The sequence below is a fragment of the Pecten maximus genome, unplaced genomic scaffold, assembly GCF_902652985.1.
Source record: "Pecten maximus unplaced genomic scaffold, xPecMax1.1, whole genome shotgun sequence".
NCBI classification, from domain to species: Eukaryota; Metazoa; Mollusca; class Bivalvia; order Pectinida; family Pectinidae; genus Pecten; species Pecten maximus.
In genome coordinates, this window is record NW_022981607.1 from 1 (window position 1) to 7,897 (window position 7,897).

Consider the following 7,897-nt stretch of genomic DNA (forward strand, 5'->3'; position numbering starts at 1 on the left):
GCCCCCCCCCTAAAAATTTAACATTTGAAAAACCAACGCCGACGTGACAACATAAGCTCTCACTCTTCTTCGAAAGACGAGCTAAAAAATAATCTACCCAACACACCAACATCACAGATATATGAACATGTGTAATATTCCATTGTAAAAATAAATCACCAAATAACACTTAAATCAATACACTCCTTACACAACTACATCAATGTGGCATTCCATCACAATAATAATACACAATTCTACAATTCATACGGTTACACTGTACACACATCTCAAACCACAATTGTACAATCAATTCAACAATTTCCCCTGATATTTTTTAAATCAACTTACTAAAATATACAGCTACTTAACAGTATTTCATAAAAATATTTTGTGGAAAGAATCCATTACTAAGTCAGGATTCATGATTTCTACTGATAGACTATTAATAATTTTATTGAACTGAATTAATTTACTTGTAACAGGAGCATGTTGGGCCCAGTTTATGTATGTAAACAGCACTGGACTCGCCCTGGCCTGTGTATACCGATGTAACCCAGGTTCGATTGGGTATTATGTACTTGTTTGTTTGGGAGAGGAAGAACAGACACTTCAATAACAGTTAACAATTTTTTATGAATAACATAAATATTTACAATAATTAACACATGAACAGAGACAATCAGCCTAGGCCTAGCCAACCAATAATACTACATCCTACATATACCGACCCCCCATACCCGTCAATAGCTACGAAACTAAACCCATCACGGCCCACTCCTAACGTTATTTACCTAAAACCTAACCTAACTATAAATACCTGAGAAGAGAAAGTGACAGCATGCAGGAACTCAATCCGCCAGACTGCCCAGTATACAAGTAAAACCCTGAATTTATCACCCAATACGAAACTAAACAACCAATCACAACACAGGACTCACAGAGGTATACGAGTAAGACGGACACTCACGAGAAAGCAAGCGACAACTACATGACAAAAACATCAACAAAGACAGGGCACGTGATTGGAGTACAACAACGGTCACAGTGACAGGTACACACACACAATACACAACATAGAGAAAAGCTTCACTAGTCAGCTTACCCTGACAACAAACAAACAGGAACATCCCCCGCTACACCACTCCCTTCTTTGAAAAATTAAGTCCCCGTTTGAACAACATTGATTTAAACTTGAAATATATATAATAACATTTGTAAAGTATCAACAGTGAAACAAAATCAACTTTTATCAAATAGTAATCAAAGTTAACAAGTGTATAGTAAATATCAACAAATATAACCAATAACAAAAATAAACTTTACCCTGCCTGAGCAGAATTATATAGTATCTACACACAGAGATCAGAGTTCATATAATGTTGTACCCTATACTTCACCCGATCGCAATCAGAATATCTGTATTTGTAATAAACTGTCCATCCAAATAAACTATCACTGATATTGCACGGCTAATCCTCCATCAGGTCCAGGTAGTCTAAGTCCCCTGTCTCGATATGGCACTGAACACTGCATGCCCCCCTTGACCCACCATATCCGGTCATTATCCAGCTCATTTTGTTCACCGCTTTCTACCATTAGTTGGAGCACATCCATCGCTAGTTATCTGTTAATATATAATTAATAGCAAGTGCATTTAAAGTGAATAATTCATGTACCAATATTTTATTTCCTATCTATTCTGGGGTGAATATTTGTTTTGGCTTAATAATTCGCCCAGCTCTAGTCCTCACAGGAGTAGTTACCTCCCTTGGAAAATTAACATTATGGTCCTTATATGACTCTGTATCCTTCCCTATCATCTTCCCCCTTTTCCTCTAACCCTGGTTCCTCCACATCTAGTGGCACTATCCCTGATCCCTTGTCTACCCATGCTTGAGGCTCCGACTCTCCAGTGTAAGGTTTGACATGATCTACGCGGACTGTAATTGGACGATGTTTTGGGGTTTTCTGTATCTCACATGTAACCTCTGATAGTTTCCTAGTTACTTTGTAGGGTCCTGTCCATCACATTCCCAGTTTGTTATTAAGCCCCCAGGGGTACCAACGCCAAATGTAATCCCCCACTGTATATCTTCTGGCTTTTAAACCACTATTAAAATATTTTTTCTGCTGTGCTGCTGCCATCCCCAAGTTCTACCTAGCTACATTTAAAGCCTCTCTCATTGCCCCTTAGAGCCAGTCCACATACATATTATGGCAGCAGACTTCAGCCCCTGTTGGCAATCCTACCATTATGTCCAAAGGCAGATTTATCTCCCTTCCCAACATAAGAAGATTCGGGCTACACCCTGTACTGACATGAGGAGGTGACTTCTGGATTTTATAATTGATATCAGTCTGTAAGAATTTATTTAAGGACCTGTCCAACCCTGTCTTAATTCATTACTGACAGTAGGAGGGTACAACCTCCACACAAAATCCCCTTTATCCTATTCCCTCTCCTTTGACAAATAGTTGTAACACATTTTACATTACTGCCCTCCCTAATTCCTTTTAATGCACAAACTTGTCCCCATGACACATACTCTATTTAACATCTCTGTGAGTTTAGGACTACCCTCGGAACATACAGGAAAATAAGTTTTCAATTCTTACGTCAGAAGCAAAGTATATATCATCGATATCTGCCAACCGATTAGTCTGGGACACAGCTTTATCCTCGGACAGCTACATGTATCTGCTGAGAAATTCTGAAAAAGTGAAATAGTGAATTGAAACAATGTATTGTTTATTACAATTTATATATTAAATATTGAAATTGTATTAAAGGCGTTCTGGTTTTTTATTGATTATCTGAATACTCTTTCTGAAGAGACATAATGGGACTTGTCCCCACTTCAGGGGAGATAATTTATGACAGAAACAGTTACACCCTTAACAAATATTAAAGATATAAATATTTTGAAAGAAAACAGATCAGCCAATCTTTGTGCATAATCAAAGTTATCTGAAAGAGGACTCCAGAGCTGTTTTGTATACTGATTAAAAAGATGACAGAGAAAAGGGGCACCTGTACTGAGGAAAGGAGATACTGACTGAGATAGGGTTGAACAGCTGCCAGCAACATGGAGATACTGGCGGAGGTACGGTCAAACTGCTGCCAGCAACATGGAGAAAATGAGAGTCACTGACAGAGAAACATACCAACTATATTAGAATTGTGTTATTATAGAAACAATCTGTATACAAATAAAGAAAATCTATCTGAAAGTGACCACTTTACAAGTGATCATTAACAGGAAAGCACCGAAAGAAAATGGCTAACAAAACAAAAACTGAAACAAAGTACCAAGTATACAAGTGTAGTGGAACTGGACTGGGTCGATCTAGAGGATCTGGCTAGTGTTCAGAGGTCCCGGGTTCAAACCCCAGTCTGGTCGTACATTTTTCCTCTCCTATTACACAAGAAAGGGTATGCTCCTTACAACAAGGGTGGACATATTAACATATATCTACTAAGAAACTCAGAAACAAAGTCTACCTTGAGACTGGACAAGAACATGCATGATGAAGTTTTTGATTCACCTGCATCCTCACCTGTAAATGACAGCTCTGTGATTTCTGTGTACAAGACGGGGAATGACCAGACAATCAGATAAGGAAATCTTTAAAGACCTGAAATACAATGATCATACATCATTAATAGGAATATAATGACAAAAATAAGTTTGCTTAATATATATAAATGTATAACTATCTAACTTTCTTGATATTACATAATTATAATATACAAAATGAAATCATATTATATATTTTAATAATACTCGTAAAGCTCACCTGAGTAAAATATAGGTATTATAATTAATAGAATTATCTCATCTGAGCAAAGTCCTATGTAATAAAGAAAAAGAAACTTAAATCTGATCTGAGCTGTATCCCATGTATACACTAATGCATGGATTGTTTGGTTTGGTTTGTTTAATGTCGTATTAACAGCCAGGCACATTCAAGGACATGCCTGGTTTTCAAGGGGGAGGAAAGCTGGAGTACCCAGAGAAAAACCACCGACCTACAGTCAGTACCTGGCAACTGCTCCATGTAGGTTTCAAACTCACTACCAAGAAGTGGGGGCTAATGAAGACTGGAACAGACCCATGATTGATTATTTTTCTCACATACTTGCAACCAAATGTAAGTTTTTATGAAAGTTTTTCAATGCACCATCTTCAATGCTCCTTGGAATGTGTGTCAGAATTGATGATGTCATAATTTACGACTTGGTTGCTCCACATAAAATGATGACGTTACGTCATTGTGAGCAGCGTCATATAGCGTGTGCCGGCTGTCTTTACCCACCTGTGTAAGATAGATTTATCTTTTCCCTAGCAACCGCCGGATAACCCTGTGAAGTATGGGAGAAATGGCTGGTAATTGCCCACAGTACTACAGAGGACATTTGTTTAAGTTCCTCACTCCGTCTCTCTGTCTGTACAGTCTAAACCTAAATCATTTTTGTCTGCAGAAATATTTCATATCCTCTTTCATCTGGCATATTTTACAAGCTCAATTATTGTTTGGTAGTAATAGTATCTGGTGTGTGTGTATATCACTAAAAATATTTATAGAAGAATTCAATTTCTCATATGAGGTTTATTAGTTTAAATCACAGATTATGTGTTCCTACAGAATGATCTTTATTCTCCCTGGCCACATTGAAATTGTCTGTGGGAGAGGGGACAGTTCTCACTGACATTGAAGTGGTATGGTTATTACACGTGCTGGAGGTCGGTTTGTACCTCTCCACCAATCCTTGTAACATATCAGCCATGCCCTACTCTCCTGATGTCAATGGCTGGAACAAAAGTGAGTCCTCTTTATTATGTTAATTTAATTGCACAATTGCCTTACTTAAGAAAAAAATATCAACAATCGCCATAAGTGTTCTGTTTGACAGTTTATATCTTGTTCCTTCATAACCATTCAAAGTCGATTTTGAGAATATTCTTGCTTCATATGTGCTTTTTAAACGAACATTAATGTTCGGTTATTGCAATCAAGAACTAGACTGAGAAATATAACCATATTTGATAACCACATTCACCAAACGCCACCTACTGTCTGTTTCAATGAAATATGGCTGCCGCCGTGGCCTAACGCTTCAAATAATTTACTTGTTAGGTACCCTGCTTTGCACAGCAACCTCTACCAGTCATCGCCGATCTCAGTGAGGACCAAATCATTCAGAACTCCTGGGAGAATCATTTATTGTCTTTTTTCTATGATGAATCTCGATGAGTTCAGGATAAATACTGAATATAACTTTGCAAACTAATTAAAGAGTTTGAATAATATTTAACCTTTGACTTGCAAACTAATTATAGACTTTGAATGCTATTTATACCCCCGCAACAAAGTTAGGGGGGGTATACTGGAATCAGTTTGTCTGTCCGTCCATCTGTCCGTAGACGCATTTTGTCCGGACAACTCCTCCTAAACCGATGGGCCAATTCCAATGAAACTTCACACAGATATAGAGGACCATGTGTAGATGTGCATGCCACTTTATTTTTCTCAAAATTATGGTTGCTATGGCAACTGGTCCCTATAAACAGGTTTTCTGATTTAAAGTTGGTGACAGAGCATAATCTATAACATTATAAATAAAATGAAGGTAATCATTGTACAATATTGTGGCCCACTTTTACCTGATAATAACCACAGAATCGTTACCACTGAAATATCAATGTCATGCATTTCTTAGTTCCAGAGAAGAAGTAATTTCAATATTGCCGAATGGACCCCTTTTGGCCACACCTCTCAGGCCGCAACCCTCAGATCACTGCCCCTCACCCCCCACCATTCAGGCCCCACCCCTCAGTCCCATCATTTGTATAAATTTGAATGCCTGCAGTCACATAGAGGTACTTACTAACAAATTTGGTTAAATTCTGATCTGCGGTTTATAGCCGCCATCTTGAAAAACACATTTTAAACTTCTTCTCAAGTTCCATCAGTGCTGTTGGGCTGAAACTTGCCAGAAATGATCCTGAGATAATCCTGACCAAGTGTTGTTATTTTTCGGGTCGGTCCAAAATCCAAGATGGCCACCATAGCCGCCATCTTGAAAAATACATTTTAAACTTCTTCTCAAGTTCCAACAGTGCTATTGAGCTGAAACTTGCCTGAAATGATCCTGATATGATTGCGACCAAGTGTTGTTATTTTTCGGGTCGGTCCGAAATCCAAGATGGCCGCCATAGCCGCCATCTTGAAAAACACATTTTAAACTTCTTCTCAAGTTCCACCAGTGCTGTTGGGCTGAAACTTGCCTGAAATGTTCCTGAGATGATCCCGACCAAGTGTTGTTATTTTTTAGATTGGTCTGAAATCCAAGATGGCCGCCATATCCGCAATCTTAAAAAACACATTTTAAACTTATTCTCCAGTTCCACTGGTGTCATTGAGCTGGAAATTTGTGAGAATGTTAAGGAAGGAGGGCAAACTAAGTGGGTTTTTTTTTTTCGGCCTCGTAAAAACTTTGACATGGCAGCAATGGTGGCCATTTTGTAGCATGATTGCGCAATCTTGGTTTTCATGAACAACACTTATTTCAAACTTCTTCTCAAATTCCACCGGTGGTATTCAGCTCTTACTTACCAGAAATTATCCTTAGATGGTCCAGACCAAGTGTTATTATTTATTGGGTCGGTCAGAAATCCAAGATGGCCACCATGGCCAACAGTGCCACTATATACTTGCTACAGAGAATGCATACTACAATAATATAAGGGTTTTAATTTAGAGTCAGATGACCGTTAAGGCCCCTGGGCCTCTTGTTTAGGTCATCTGACCCGAAGGGTCAGGATGACCTATAGTCATCATGTTTCGTCCGTCGTCGTGCGCCGTGCGTAAACTTTTCACATTTCAAACTTCTTCTCAAGTTCCACCAGTGGGATTGAGCTGAAACTTCCCTGGAATGATGCTGGGATGGTCCCGACCAAGTGTTGTTATTTTTCGGGTCAGTCTCAAATCCAAGATGGCCGCCACAGCCGCCATTTTGAAAACACATTTGAAACTTCTTCTCAAGTTCCACTGGTGAGATTGAGCTGAAACTTGCCTGGGATGGTCCTGACCAAGTGTTGTTATTTTTCAGGTCGGCCAGATATTCAAGATGGCCGCCATGGCAACCATCTTGAAAAACACATTTTAAATTTCTTCTCCAGTTCCATTGGTACCAATGAGCTGGAAGTTGGTGAGGATGTTAAGGAGGGAGAGCCAACAAAGTGTTGTTATTTTTCGGCTTCGTAAAAAACTTTGACATGGCAGCCACGTCGGCCATTTTATAACATGATTGCGCAATAATGGTTCTTCTGAACAACACCTATTTCAAACTTCTTCTCAAATTCCGCCAGTGGGATTCAGTTCTTACTTACCAAAAATGATCCTGGTATGGTCCCGACCAAGTGTTGTTATTTTTCAGGTCAGTCAGAAATCCAAGATGGCCGCCATGGCAACCATCTTGAAAAACACATTTTAAATTTCTTCTCCAGTTCCATTGGTGCCATTGAGCTGGAAGGTTGTGGGGATGTTAAGGAAGGAGAGCCAACAAAGTATTGTTATTTTTCAGCCACGTAAAAACTTTGACATGGCAGCCATGGCGGCCAATTTGTAACATGATTGCGCAATCATGGTTCTTCTGAACAACACATATTTCAAACTTCATCTCAAATTCCACCAGTGGGATTTAGTTCTTACTTTCCAAAAATGATCCTGAGATGGTCCTGACCAAGTGTTGTTATTTTTTGTGTTTATCCAAATTCCAAAATGGCCACCATGGCCAAAAGTGCCACTATACCTGCTACAGAGAATGCATACTACAATAGTATAATGTTCTTTAATTTAGAGTCAGATGACCGTTAAGGCCCTTGGGCCTCTTGTTTTACAGCTACAACAA

General features: G+C 38.9%; 1 long non-coding RNA gene across 2 annotated transcripts; it reads right to left on the reverse strand.

Moving 5' to 3' along the window:
• Positions 1-595: 595 nt before the first annotated feature.
• On the reverse strand, positions 596-4,072 carry LOC117320155. 2 transcript variants are annotated; one of them, XR_004530933.1, is made up of 4 exons: positions 3,541-4,072; positions 3,040-3,130; positions 2,599-2,693; positions 596-1,606 (listed from the first exon to the last, which is right to left on the reverse strand). It is a non-coding gene; the product is annotated as an uncharacterized LOC117320155 (long non-coding RNA). The 2 variants fall into 2 exon arrangements; XR_004530932.1 differs by lacking the exon at positions 3,040-3,130 and having other exon boundaries at positions 3,541-3,681.
• Between the last annotated feature and the right edge of the window lie 3,825 nt (positions 4,073-7,897).